Genomic DNA, 15,482 nt, shown 5'->3' on the forward strand with positions numbered 1-15,482 from the left:
AGCATTAATGTCATCAGAGAGAAAATGAATCCTATATGTATTCCTTACTAAGGTATAAAATTAAAGTATGGTTAGACATGTCTAGTATTCAAGAAGATATTTAAGCAAAGTTAACCTGAAATAATTAAATTTACAAACTCTATGAATATATATATTTCAAATCTATTTCTGTTCATACATACTTACATTTGGTAAGCAAATAGCCCAAGATATTAGAGGTTTTTAAACTTCTTGGTCTCAAGATCTCTTTATAATCTTAAAAAGAGAACTTTAAAGAGCTTTTGTTTGTATGGGTTATATATGTCTATATTTACTGTATTAAAAACTAAGAAAAATTTTAGATATGTGTTTAATTCATTTTTTAAATAGCCTATTACATGTTATTATAATGAACTTTTTAAAATAATAACTACATTTTTTAAAAACTCAGTGAGAAAAAATAGACTTTCTACATTTCTTGCAAATCTCTTTACTCTCAGGTTTAAGAGAAACAGGTGAATTCCCATATTCTACTTCTGCATTCAATCTGTTGCAATATGTTGTTACAGCTAGAATATAATGAAGAAAAGCAGCCCTTAGTCAAATTCGTAGTTGAAAAAGGGAAGACCTTGCAAACCCCCTAAAAAGGGTCTCAGTAACCTCAAGGGTCCTCCAAACTTACTCTGAGAACTGCAGCCAAATTTTGCATTCATTAAATTCAATATTATGCATTCCCACACCAAAGTCTGCTAACAGTTGAAATTATAGCCCTTCACTTATTCCAAGCTAAAACTCAAATTTGACAGCTCTATCAAACCATCACCTTTCTGAAAGTTTTTTCAAAGCTTTTACTATAGCAACTCTGATGAAACTGATACTCTTATTTGAATACATATGAAAACATTTGAGATTTCATTTATATTCATTTCAAACTTCCTGGGAAATTTTGAATATAAATTGTGCCACCTGGAAAAATGAAACATTGCTATACAATTATTAATCCAATCTTCCATATACTTATAATGAAATGTGTACATTTTCTTTTATATAAATAATTTGAAATATATATATGATATATATAAAACAAGTAATTATAGTTTTATTTATTACCTAAATAAATACTAGGTTCTAAAGTTACTGCCATGAAATAAAATTTTAGATATATAAGCTCTCATTTTTACTACAAATAAAATAACATCCATCCAGGTCTGGGGCAGGATATATAGAGTATGAGATATCTTGTGCTACAAAGCCAAGAAATTCATTTGTAACAAATAAGAGTGTCAAAAGGTCACAAACACCAAAACTACAGAGTCAGTTTGGCCAGAGATGGGACAATTTGAGCACCAACAAAAATAATGAATGCAATTGTCTGAAACATATTGAATATATAAAAGAGCACTTAATGAAACTCCAAAGGTGAGAAAACAAAAACAACAACAAACAAACAATTGATTGGACACTTTTGCAAGCAACAAGGGCACAAACTCCATATTCAACAGGAAAGAAAACAAAGCAAAAGAATGAGAACGCATATTGCCTTTCCTGTTTGAACTGTATTTCAGAAAATCACATCACTGTTGAGGTGAAGGTGTTTCTCTTTTTTTTTTTTTTTTAGATTTTTTATTTATTTATTTGACAGACAGAAATCAGAAGTAGGCACAGAGGCAGGCAGAGAGAGAGGAGGAAGCAGTCTCCCCGCTGAGCAGAGAATCCGATGCGCGATCGATCCCAGGACCCCGGGATCATGACCTGAGCCGAAGGCAGAGGCCTCAACCCACTGAGCCACCCAGGTGCCCCAGGTGTTTCTTATAATAAATGTGAAGTAAGAGAATTGAGATATTGCAATTTAGCAATCCTTTGTGAAGTAAATGGTTCAGGCAGCAATCTTCAGTGGATGAAACCATTACATGAAAAGTTCAATGACATACTTTACAATGGAAATCAGGGTGTCACTACATCTGTCTGATTGTCTAAGTAGTGCTACAGAATGAGACTCCAGGCACTGGGGGCCTTCTGATCTGATGCCATCTAAAGCACTCAGCACCCCCTTGAAGTGTTCTTACAAACAAAACAAAATAAAAAACAGAATCTAAGCAGGCCTTAAAACTAACTTCCTACTCACAGGCTTATAGAAAACATGAGGGTTAGAGAAACAAGTTAAATGGCACCATGAAGAAATTAACAGATAAATCTAGAGTGCAAGACAGTCTGTAAAACAACAGACATTGTCTTCACAGCAAGTTAATAACAGGACAAAAAGAAGAGGGAAACGATGAAGAGAAGCTCTAGGTTAAAGACAGGTAGCAACCAAATGTACAATAACCTTGTCTGGGTCCTGATTCAAACATCACAGCAGTAAAAAGACTTGTAAGGGGGCGCCTGGGTGGCTCAGTGGTTAAAGCCTCTGCCTTCGGCTCAGGTCATGGTCCCAGGGTCCTGGGATCGAGTCCCGCATCGGGCTCTCTGCTCAGCAGGGAGCTTGCCTCCTCCTCCTGTCTCTCTCTGCCTGCCTCTCTGCCTACTTGTGATCTGTCTGTCAAATAAAAAAAAAATAAAAATAAAAGACTTGTAAGACAATTAAGACAATCATGGACATTTGACCATAGACAATGTTGAAGAAATACTGTTATCTTACTAGGTGTAATAATGGCATTGTGTATATGTAAGAAAATGCCCATCATCTTTGCAGAGACATTCTGAAGTATGTTGAAGTGAAGTGACATACTCCCTGGGACTTGCTTTAAAATACTTTTAACAAGGCTCAGGCTCAGTCCTTAGGCTTCTGCCTTTGGCTCTGGTGGTGATCCAGCTCTGGCTCCCTGCTCAGCGGGAAGCCTGTTTCTCCCTTTCCCACTCCCCTTGCTTGTGTTCCCTGTCTCACTGTCTCTCTTTCTGTCAAATAAATAAATAAAATCTTTTTTAAAATAAAATAAAGTACCTTGAACAAGGAAAGAAGAAAAAAAGAAGGGAAAGAAGGAAGGAAGAGAGGGAGGGAAATGGGGACGGGGAAAGGAAGAAGAGAGAGAAAAGAAAGAAAAAGGACGGAGAAGAGATAAATGACATATATGTGACAAAATGGGTAATAATTGGGTACTTCGGTGGCTCAGTTGGTTAAGCAACTGCCTTTGGCTCAGGTCATGATCCCAGAGTCCTGGAATTGAGTCTCGAATTTGGCTCCCAGCTCCACGGGGAGTCTGCTTCTCCCTCTGACCTTCTCCCCTCTCATGCTCTCTCTCACTGTCTCTCTCTCAAATAAATAAATAAATAAATAAATAAATAAATCCTTTTTAAAAAATGGGTAATTATTGAGTCTGGTGATGAATGTATAGGAGTTCATTGCACTTTTCCTCAGCTTTCATATGTGTCTGAAATTTTTCATAATCCACTTTTAAAACTAAATGTGACTGCTTTAGCCCAGATTTCCCAGAAAACAGTGCCTGAGAGAAAGTTACATGCTACACCTTTATTGGGTTTGGAGGGGCCAGTCCTAGAAAAGCAAGAGTGAGGGGATAGGGTAAGTGAGGGAGGGACAGGAAGAAGGAAAATGTAGGTGGTATGTTACCAGCTGGTTTTAGGTTCATAGTACAGTCTACTATGACAACTAGGGGGGTTGGGTCACCAAGCGCCACTCAGTCAAAACTCCACATATAACTTTTGACTCTCTGAAAACTTTACTAATAGCCAATTGTTGACCAAAAACCTTACCAATAAAATAAACAGCGGATTAACATGAATTTTGTATATGTATTATATGTTGCATTCTTATAATAAAGTTAGAGGAAAGAAAATGTTATTAAGAAAATAGTAAGGAAGAGAAAATATATTTACAACACTGTATTTCTTGACAAAAATCTGTTTGTAAACGGACTTGTGACATTCATACCCATGTTGCTCAAGGATCAACTCTGTATACCGTTGACTGTTGGTCACAAGGAACATCTCAGGAAGACATATGAAACCACCCAGGACTGCAGCAGAACTGTCCTTCAGAAGGAGAAAAAACAAGCAATTTTTTCTACTAGATTCTTCCTGCCTTCTGTTTCTCATTCATCAATGTTCATCACATTCATCACAAAGCAGGGCAAACGTGGAGAAAAAGGCTAGGGGTAGAAGCGGGCAGGAGAGTAGAAACCAAGAGGCAAATAACGGAATCTCATAAAGTGACTGAGATTTATATCTTTTTTTTTAAGATTCTATTCATTTATTTGACAGAGATCACAAGTAGGGAGAGAGGCAGGCAGAGAGAGAGGAGGAAGCAGGCTCCCTGCTGAGCAGAGAGCCCGATGTGGGGCTCGATCCCAGGACTCTGAGATCATGACCTGAGCCTAAAGCAGAGGCTTTAACCCACTGAGCCACCCAGGCGCCCCCAAAGTCATTATTTTGGATTAACAAAATCACAATCATACAAATGGCTGCAGAAACTAAATGTAGAGGAATGGCTCTACCATGGTGCCCCGGAAAGCTTACACATCTCCTCACAGGCCTACTAAGGCCTAACCACAGCAGATCCCAGTCTTGGTGGAATGACCTTTGATCCTCCCGTAACACGGGATCAGAGAGGCTTGTAAACACTGCCATTGGCCACACCATTCTCTTCTGCCTCCCTATCTGTGAGGAAGGCTGTCATGAGACACTTTCTCCCTGCCTCCTGGGCCCTGATGAGGTAGGAAACTTTCTCCCTCACCCTCTGAAAGGAGGCCTGCAGGCTATAAAACTGCTTATCTGAAGCATGGCATTGGCTCTCAAATGAAGAGCGTCCTGTCATCCGTGTTGCAGTTAGCTGGGCCCTCTCTTCATTGCCACCCCATGTAAATAACATGGGGGCTGACACCTTCGGGTCCACTTGCTTTTGCTATGTAAGTAGGTTATAACCTCTTTGAATCTAAAAAGTGGTTTATTGTTTCCTTATGGTCTGAATCTGTCCGCCTTGCCTTGCCAAATTCAAAGCAGAAAAATGTTACCTTGTTTAACCCCTGATAGTCTTTACTCTTTGCTGTTTGCTCTTTGGTCAGCCTGCAGTGTGGATAGTCAGGACCCAGTCCACAAACTGATTAGAACACATGAATGACTCAGATTCACATATTCAGAGACAGTACTTTTTTCTCTAAGTGTTATAGGATGATTTTTGATCAATGGTCAAAGAAGATTTCCTTCTCTTTGCCTTTCCTCCAAATTAATTAATGGGATATTTGTACAAGTCAGGTAAAGAGTCAGACCTCCTAAAACATAAATATCGATCAGAAGCATTTTCAACAAAGTCTCTACATTTTCTGCTCATGGTTTGACGTTATCCATGTTGCATTTTAAAGGTCTGGGAACCACTAGAATAAGAGAGAAGCATCAAAAATCAAGTTCCGTGGACAGGCCCTCCTTGCTCTTACACAGATAGGGGACCTACCTCCCTTTTTCATATACAAGATAATTAATAATGATGCCATCCAGTTAACATGTGGCCAATTTGTATTTGGTACACTGAGAGGCAGGGTTCTTCCCTTCTCTTATAGAGACATAACAAAGCAGCAAACAAGATAAACGGCATCAACTTTAAAGGCTAAAGAATAGCTCATTCCTTTCATTCTTTTTTCATTTCTTTCCCTTATCATGCATGACTTGTGTAAATTATCTCTTGGGAATGGAAAGGTCTAAGCCTTGCTAAATGATTCTCTCCTATCAACAGTTGAACAAATCCTTAGATCCACAAAGGAAGGAAATAGTGACACCGAGGACCCTGACCTGCCCTGTATTTTGTCCACGGGTTTCCTGGCACTATACAGTGGTAACATTTGCAGTTCTTTTAATTGGCTTTTGATTGACAATCCTAACATATCTGAAAGGATGGCTTACACTCTCTCATGAATTAGCCAGATGATAATTACAAACCAACAATCCATAATAACTATTTGTGGAAGAAACAATTCAAAAGAAAACTGCATATAGCAAAAATTTGTTAAAGTGGAGGAAAAAAAAACCCAAATTCATTCTTGTTGATAACTCTGAAAACTGAAAACACTGTGTTAGTAGATTTAGTAGAAATACTCAATATAAAATAACTTATCAACAGCTTAAACTGCTCATGAATAAAGTATATAATTAACAAATTCTCTCCTTTCTTTCATCTGAGGATGTCTTTATATCTCCCTCATTCCTGAAGGATATTTTCACCAGATGGAGAATTGCCAATCCTTGTCTTTCAATATTTGAAAAATGTTGAAAAGGAAAAGACAACTTCTTTCTGGCTTCCACTGTTGCCAGACGAGAAACCTGCTCTCATTCAAATTGCTATACCTCTGTAAACACTATAATATTTCTCCCTGACTGCTTTCAAGATTTTTTTTATTTGTCTTTAGTTTGCAGAAGCATTGGGATGTCTTGCCATGGATTTCTCTGTTTTGTTTCTTTCTTTCTTTTTTTTTTTTTTTTTTCCTATTTAGGGTTTGCTCAACCTTTTAAATTTGCAAGGTTATGTCTTTCACCAAGTTTAGGAAGTTATCAGCTATTATGTCTTTAAATACTGTAAGTCTCACATTCTTTCTCCTCTACTTGGAACTTCAAGGATACAAATATTTGCTCTTTTGTTATTGTCCACAGGCTCCTGAGACTCTGTTCATTTTTTTTTTTTCCCCAGTCTATTTTCTCTTTGTTGTTCAGGTTGGGTAAATTCTATTGATCTGTCCTCAAGTTCACCAATTCATTTCCACTCTACAAATGAGCCCATCTAGTAGGGCTTTTATTTTGTTATTGTGTTTTTTAGTTCTGCAATTCCCGTGTGGCTCTTTTTTTAAATACATAGAATTTTTCTTTCTTTGCGAGATCTTCTATTTTTTCATTTTTATCAAGAGGACTCACAATTGTTAATTGAACCAATTTTATAATGGCTGCTTTAAAATCTATGTCTGCTCATTCCAACATCTCATTCATTTTGGTTTTGGCCTCTGATTTTCTTTTCTCATTCAAGTTGTGATGTTCCTTGTTCTTGTATGATGGGTAATATTCAATTATATCCTGGATGCTGTGGCTATTCTAAGACTCTGGATTTCATTTACTCTCTTTTAAACAAGCAGTGCCCTGCTAAGGTGTAGCAGGAGGCCCAGGGGATTTTTGTTATGTTTAGCCTCCCAGTGGGTCCCACCAATACCACAGGCAGAAATGGAGCACTCACTCACACTGCCCCGATGCTGGCAGGTGAGGTGCCTTCCCAAAGGAAGTGAAACACTCACTCGCACTGCCTAGATGCCCGAGAGGAAGGGCCACCAGGGAGAGGGAAAGTGGACAGGCGATGCACACCATTTTGTTACTGCAGGACTGGGGTGGCCCCTTAGTTCTGAATTCTGTGCCAGGCCTCACTGACAGCAGGGGGAGAAAGCAGAGATACAACTAGCCGTTCTTCTGGGAGTAGAGGCTCAGCAACCTATTGGGCCCTTTAACAGCAGGTATGGGGGCTCAGGTAGAAAATGGAGCACTGACTAGACTTGAATCCCGCCAACTTGTTCAGTCTTGTTGGTACTGCGTGGGAATGGAGGCTTTCCCTCCTAGGCCCCACTGACCTGGCTGTGGGTAGGTGGTGAGGTGGGAACCCAGGCATTGTTGTGACAAACCTACACCCCACTACCTCACCTCATTAAGTCTGGCTGCTGCCCAGTGTAGAGGTAAAGCTCAGCTCAGTGCTGGGCCCTGTTGATACCACGTTGATGAAGAACTGGAGAAGACCTGCCTCTGCCAGAGGGGGTCAAAGGTCAGCTGGCACTCAACCAATCAACACCACCTTGTGTGGGAGTCAGAGCATCGCTGCCTGCCCTCAGTGAATGGGGTGGAGAGTCAGCGTTCTCCTTGGCCTTCATAAAACCTCAAGAAAGGGAAGGGTGCTGTTTTTCCACTGGTGTTTGACTGGAGTAGGGCAGGTATTGCCAAAAAGTTGTGCCTAAACAGGCTTTTCTTGGAGTCCGTTTTATTTTTATTTTTTAATTTTTTTTTTGTTATGTGTATGTTGGTACTTTCAGATTAGAAGTTCCTGCAGGGCCTTGTCCAGGACACATGAGAGGCAACAACGAAACCCAGGAGACCCATTGCCATGTCAACCCTCAAGTCCCAAGATGTGCAAATAGTCCATTTCCTTTTGAACCTACAGAGTCTTCCTATGCTTATTTTTGAACTATGCTTAGGGATTTTAGTTGTAGGAATTAGGACCTAGAAGGAATGAGGATATTTCAATTTGGCCAGAACCAGAAGTCCTTTTTGTATTTACTTTAGGAGAGGAAATGCAAAGAAGATATGAATTGTTGTGGACTATTACAACATGAAATCAGAAACTAATCTAAAATCCAAAGTATCAAAAGCAAATTATCAATACCAATTTCCAAAATCAAGGCAAGCAAACAAAATAAATGACCCTATATGAAGTTATGTGTGCTATAATACCAACTTCAAGATGCTTTTGAACCCATTTTTAACAATTCCGCAAATGTTAACACGAAAGAAAATTTTCTTTGTATAGGTCATTTGTTACAAAAAAGAGATTGAGTCTACCAGATCGGGCAATTTATGCTTATGCATTCTAAAATTTTTTATTTTAGAAATTATTTTATAATTTAATTTATATATATATAAATATATAATTTATATTTATTTTAGAAATATTTTTAAATATTTATTACCTTTTTTTAAATTATATTCCTTTAATCTTAATGCATTAGAAATTCATTAAAATATTTTCATCCTTTGTGCTATTATGGCCAACAAGGCAAATATTCTAAACACATCAACTTGAAATGGAATCTTATTTTTAAGCAGTCAATTACTTATATTCGCTGGTGTAGGTGGTGAGCTCACGGTCATTGTGCAACCACTTGGACTCTAAAGGCCAGCTCCCTTCAGCAAGGGATACTTTTTTTTGTAAGTATGCTCCACACCCAGCATGGCACCCATCACAGGGCTCAAACTCATGACCCTGAGACTAAGACCTGGGCTGAATCAAGAGTCAGACACCTAACCAACCAAGCCCACCCAGCCACCCAAATATCTGTTACTTTTAAATATTTTTGTTAATATTTTGTCAATTTTTTAATCAATTCTATTTTATATTTAATTTTGAAATTTTTTCTATTATCAGATAAAGATCATTTTTGACATGTTGAAATATATACTCCTGTAACATGCACTTACTGTTCTGTCCTTATGTTTACAGAAAACCTCTAAAACTTTTAGTACAACCCTACCATTGAAAAATGATACACTGCTTGTTATTATAGTCACCTATCATTATTAAAAACACATAAGTACAATAAAAAATACATAATAACTTCTGATTTGAGAATTTCTGGGAATTCTTACTTTTTTCCTGAATCATGAAGATATCTATTAGGAATTTGGAAGCACTATAAAAAGGTGATGCTCTTGACTGATTGCCTTATTAACAAAAAGACTCTTTTCTTTTGTTCAATAATAAAGACTTAATCAAAATATTTTCTTTCTCCAACTCATGTGTCCAAACCTACTTGATCATTCTAGGCACTCTGATGTGGGGAAATGATGATATATGCTTAAACAACCTGAAAACACTCAGCCTATAGCAGAAAAGGCGTAGGTGAGAATTTCCTAGCTATCTTCATATACTTCAAGGGCTGTCCTGAACAAGAGAGATTGTCTTTTATTCTCTGTGACCCAAGAGGATGGAATTAGGATAAATGAGATGGGAAGAAAATTTTTATTTCATATATACATCCATTTTCTAGCAACTAGAGAACTCTGAAAAGAGAACAGATTGCCTCAAGAAATAGTGATTTCCTGTCAAGGAAAAAGGCTGGACAACCACTTATTGGGGATATTATCAAAGGGCCTCTTAAGACTTTATGATTCTATCTGTCTCTATTATCTCATTTTATTCTCCTAGTGAGATACATAGGGCAAGTATTAAAATTGCCATTTATGGATGCGAATAATGAAATTCAGAGAGTGTATTGGTCAAGATTCTTGGTAAATTATAAAAGCAACTTGAGCTAGCCTAAGCAAAAATGAAAGACAGGATAAGACTGAGTGCTATTTCAGAGAACCTAAGGCTAGTTTACTACAGCAGGGCTCCAAATGCGGACAGAAGGCATCAGAGCTCTGTGTCTTGACTCTGCTTCTTTCTATAAATTGCTCATTCTCTTTCTCTACAGATGTAATTTTTGTGCTTCCGAGCCACATGATAGGTGGAAGATATTTACTACAACCTCCCTAGTTTACATCTCTATTATTTAAGAAACAAACCCAGAAGGACTGGCCGTCTCAATTATTTTGGATTTTACCGTGCTGATTCATCACAACATTCTCCTTTCTGATTCCGAAGACTAGATTGGAGAATGTGATTTGTACTTGGGGCAGAAACAGTTTTCTGCAACTTCCCCTTGAATTGAATGCGTTCAGTCACAGACAGATTAACAAGCAACTGCATTTCTTCCATCTCAGAAGCAGGCCTGGCCTGGTGAGCTTATCTCATACTTACCTCACAGGGAAGGCATGCAGGAAGTGAGCACACTCCACTTACCTACATACAGGAAGAGGGAAAAGAACTTGGTCAGAACACGTTCAATGACGCTTTTCCTAAACTCACCAATTAAATGAAACACTCCATCAACTTCCACAGGGATGAGAAACTGAAAGATGGAGAGAAGGGAAGAAACTTTCTCCATTGTATTTTCAAGAGATTGAGAATTTTATATGATGGACTAAGGCATGGAGATGGAAAGAGGATACCCTTCCCACAATTACCAATTCCTATCTCTGGAAATAGGAAAACCAATTGGCTCACTCCAAACCAGGTATTCATCTAGGTCCAGTTATAGCTCTAGCACAGTCACTCAAGGAAAACCCATGGCTGGCAGTGGATAGCCATTATGGACAGGACAGGCAATTCCTGGAAAAATGGCTAGGCAGATATTCCACTAAGTATACTCAGGTCATTGCATGAGGAAGGCATCAGGATTTAAGCACTCTCTCTTTGCACACATATAAGAAGTGCACACATTTTTAACTCTACATTATAAAGCTACTACTGATATTAATGTCCAACTACTTCATGTTCAAGTACAAGCACACACAACATTACTCATATATGCTTCCTAGCGGAAGACTACTCAAAGTAACTAATAATCCATTACACCCCAAAATGATGTCTGAGGGCCATTTCTCATCTACATGATTTCCATGTGATGTTTATTTACTCCTCTAAACCAGTTTTATTTCTGTTCTCATCTTCTTACAATAAGTGGATTGATTTACAAATGGAACCACCCCCCAAATACAGCTAATATATTACACTGGAGGGAAATGCCCATGTAGAGAACAGAAAACACATAGTGGTTACTGGTTCAGAACATGTGATTTATTCTGTTAGCCAGTGACAGTATGAAAAGCAAACGAACCAGTGACTTAAAAGGGCATAATTTTGACTTAAATCCTTTGGCAATGTTCTTAGTGATGCAATGGTGAACTTCCAGTTGGTGTTACTATCCCTTTGGATTGGCTTGGAAGATTTCCTGAGAGTTGAGTCTCCATTTCCCTCTGGTTTGAGTCAGCTAAGGGCCCCTCTTACCACATTTAGGTTTTTTTTTTACTGGCACTGCAACCCCTATAAAGTTTTCTTGGCTGGCTGTCACATTCATTTAGACTCCACTTGCTGAAATCCAACATCACAAGTCTGGCTAGTTTATGCACTGAGAATTTTCCACCTTCTGAATTGAATAACCAGGACTTGGCTACTCCACTCAGGCCTCTATGTTTTGTTTGCTTCTTTGCTTGTTTGTTTGTTTGTTTGTTTAAAGATTTTATTTATTTATTTGACAGACAGAGATCACACATAGGCAGAGAGGCAGTCAGAGAGAGAGAGAGAGAGAAGAGGAAGCAGGCTCCCTCCTGAGCAGAGAGCCCAATGCGGGGCTTGATCCCAGGACCCTGAGATCATGACCTGAAGCGACTGCAGAGGCTTTAACCCACTGAGCCACCGAGGCGCCCCTGCTTGTTTGTTTTTGAAGCAATTCTGAAGGTTCTGTCATCCACACTGTGCTCCAGGATGTGAGTTAAAACTTGGTCGGAGGTGTGGCAGTCAGACTGCCAGAATTTCTTTCTGATCAGCTGCGGTACATTGCCCCCTGTTCCATTTTATCTAGCGAGAGGTACATTGGAAGGAAGAGGTAAGGATAAGATAAGTGTTTCCCAACTTTTCTGATTCCTCCAGAATATCCTCATTCTTCTTTCCAGAATCCCAGTTAGGACATTTTTATTATCCACACAAAGGAGAGTCACACCCCCTTGATTTATTTCTTCATCTGAACCTCCGCAATCTGTTTGGAAGCTCAGATTTTCTCTTTATACTTCCAGTCATGCAAATTCAACTTGATGGCTTTTCTTCTGCTTTTAGCTTCTTTTACTGACAGCTAAAAAAATTCTTCTTTTACTGACAGCTAAAAAAATTCATGTAATGTTTTCTAATAAGGCCCCTGATAGTTTGATGGACAATGGTCTCAGTTCTGCGACACAGTAAATAAATTTAACTAGTTACTTTAATGCTGCATAAGATCAAAAAATTTCTATACCAACCCTGGGGTTGTGGGGGAGGCCTCTTCCCTGCATCCCTGCTCCTTCTGCTACATAGCCTGCCTTGACTTCACTATTTTTTTCTGATTAAGAATGTCTTATTCCAAACTCTGCCCCTGGTACAAATTTTGTATTGAAGAGAAATCTCAGGGCACCTGGGTGGCTCAGTGGGTTAAAGCTTCTGCCTTCGGCTCAGGTCATGATCCCAGGGTCCTGGGATCAAGCCCCACATTGGGCTCTCTGCTCAGCAGGGAGCCTGCTTCCTCCTCTCTCTCTCTCTCTCTCTCTCTCTGACTGCCTCTCTGCCTACTTGTGATCTCTGTCTGTCATATAAATAAATAAAATCTTTAAAAAATAAAAATAAAAAATAAAGAGAAGGCTCTGTTGCCCCTAACCATATGCCACAGGAACTATCTTGAGCCTACCTCAGCAGGAAAATAATTTAATAGTACAGAAGAGCGTCAAGCCCAAGGAAGGAGCTGAAAATCTACCAGTCCTTTCTTCATCTCTCATCTCTTCTTCTGCATGTTTGCTTTATTTTTCTCCCTCAGGAGACAAGCTTCCTCTGCTTTCTCATACACCAGGTAGATCATGGCCATTCAACATCTCCCAAGTTTATACCTCTTTCACTTGACAGATGAAGGATGGTTGGCTAAAATCAGCAGTTTCCATTCAGCAATGTTCAAGGAGAAAATCTGATTGGCCTAATTTATCCCTGATCAGTGGTATCTGTCCAGCATCCAAACACCTTTCTAATTATAGAGAATCTCAAGTGAGGTAGGCAAAAATTCCAGCTCTAAGCTCTTTGGTTCTTAGAACAAAGACAGATGACTTAAACTCAGCCAATCGGATTCTCTTCCCTGGAACACTGAATCTGGACCAAGTGATACAAACAATTCACTTTTTCCCCCCCCATATAGAATGTTTCAAACTGAAGGAATGTGAGAAATGGCATGTGCAGAAAGGACTTTATGACCTTCCCCTGAAGCCAGTCATAAAACCCTCCTGTGGAAGGAATCCTCTTATGCCTAGAGAAAAAGAGCATCCTTATCTCTAAAAAGGAGGAACATCATGGAGAATCTGATGAACAAGTCTTGCTAGGTTTTCCCCAGTTTACTACACTTAGGTCATCTTTGTCCTATCACAACTTCCCATGACTGTCTTCTCTTCACCAAACCTAACATAAAAACACTCACGTTGGGGTGCCTAGGTGGTTCAGTTAGTTAAGCATCTGCCTTCAGCTCGGATCATGACCCTGGAGTCCCAGAATCGAGTCCTGCATTGGGGTCCTTGCTTGACAGGGAGACTACCCCTCCCTCTGTCCCTCACCCAGCTTGTGCTCGCTCTCTCTCTCTCTCTCAAATAAATGAATAAAATCTTTAAAAATATATAAATAAATAAAATGGGGCACCTGAGTGGCTCAGTTGTTAAACGTCTGCCTTTGGCTCAGGTCACAATCCCAGGGTCCTGGGATGGAGCCCCGCACCTGCCTACCTGCTTCTCCCTCTCCCACTCCCCCTGCTTGTGTTCCCTCTCTCACTGTGTCTCTCTTTGTCAAATAAATAAATAAATTTTAAAAAACATTTTAAAAAATTAAAGAAAAAAACAACTCAGGTTTAACCATTTCTATGAATCTTCATTTCCTTATGAATGCCCCCAGGTCATGTAAAACTTACATTAAATAAACTTGTATGCTTTTCTGTTCATTTGTCTTTGTCATTTTAATTTCCAGATGCCCCCAGTGACCCTAAGAAAGTCAAGGAAAACTTTATTCCTCCCCTATAATAGTTACAGAGTTTCTGTTTGAGATGATAAAAACGTTCTGGAGATAGAAAGCAGTGGTGGTTGCACTACAATGAATGTTCTTAATGCCACTAAAATTGTACACTTAAAGAAAGGGTAAAAATTATGTTATGTGTAGTTACCACACATACAAAGATTATTACCTGGAACTCAAGTAGGTTTCAAAACTCTTTTGGAGCACCAAACACTCCAAATTGTCTTCCTTTTTTTTTTTTTCTTTCATGAAGTTAATCAATTAATGAGCATTTGAGAGCTTTTATATTAAACACTGTGCTAGGCACAGTAGAAAATTCAATGTAAGACTTATTTCTTTCCCTGAAATCCATGGTTTAGTTCTTCTCAAACTGAGATTAAGAGAAAGCTGCTTAGCTTTTTATACGGTTTTCTTTCTTTTGCGGAGAAAGAGTTGTGGTTTTTAGAGGGGGTTTTTTTGTTTTTGTTTTTTTTTAAGATTTTATTTTTATTTATTTGACAGACATCACAAGTAGGCAGGGAGGCAGGCAGAGAGAGGGGGTAAGCAGGCTTCCCACTGAGCAGAGAGCCTGATGAGGGGCTCAATCCCAGGACCCTGAGACCATGACCTGAGCCGAAGGCAGAGGCTTAACCCACTGAGCCACCCAGGTGTCCTGAACGAGTTGCTAATAGGTATGCTGAGGGAAAAAATTCTTCCTCTTAACAAATAAATCATTAAACAGAGTTAAATGGATTTTTTTAAAACTGGGACTTCTTCAAAATGCTAATATGTATTTTGAATCTCCAAAACAGGAGTTAGAAACCAGTATTCCTAAATTTATTGGATCAGGAATTCTTTATTCTCTTGGAGCTCTTCTCCCCCCTTTCCTGTGACTGCAGAAGTGGAGGATTCTCTTTACACAGAGCTAAATGTATTATGCAACCTGTAATTATGGTACAAATGTGTGGTTTACCTTACCCCTAAGTGTTCTAGAATGTGTATGTGATTATTTGTAGATACAACATTAAATAAAGACAATAAAAGTAATTTTCTAAAGTAATTTTTTTGTTTTTTTTAAAAGATTTTATTTATTTATTTATTTGATAGAGATCACAAGTAAGCAGAGAGGCAGGAAGAGAGAGAGAGGAAGGGAAGCAGGTTCTCTAAGCAGAGA

This window comes from Lutra lutra, chromosome 11 (genome assembly GCF_902655055.1).
Source record: "Lutra lutra chromosome 11, mLutLut1.2, whole genome shotgun sequence".
Classification (NCBI taxonomy): domain Eukaryota; kingdom Metazoa; phylum Chordata; class Mammalia; order Carnivora; family Mustelidae; genus Lutra; species Lutra lutra.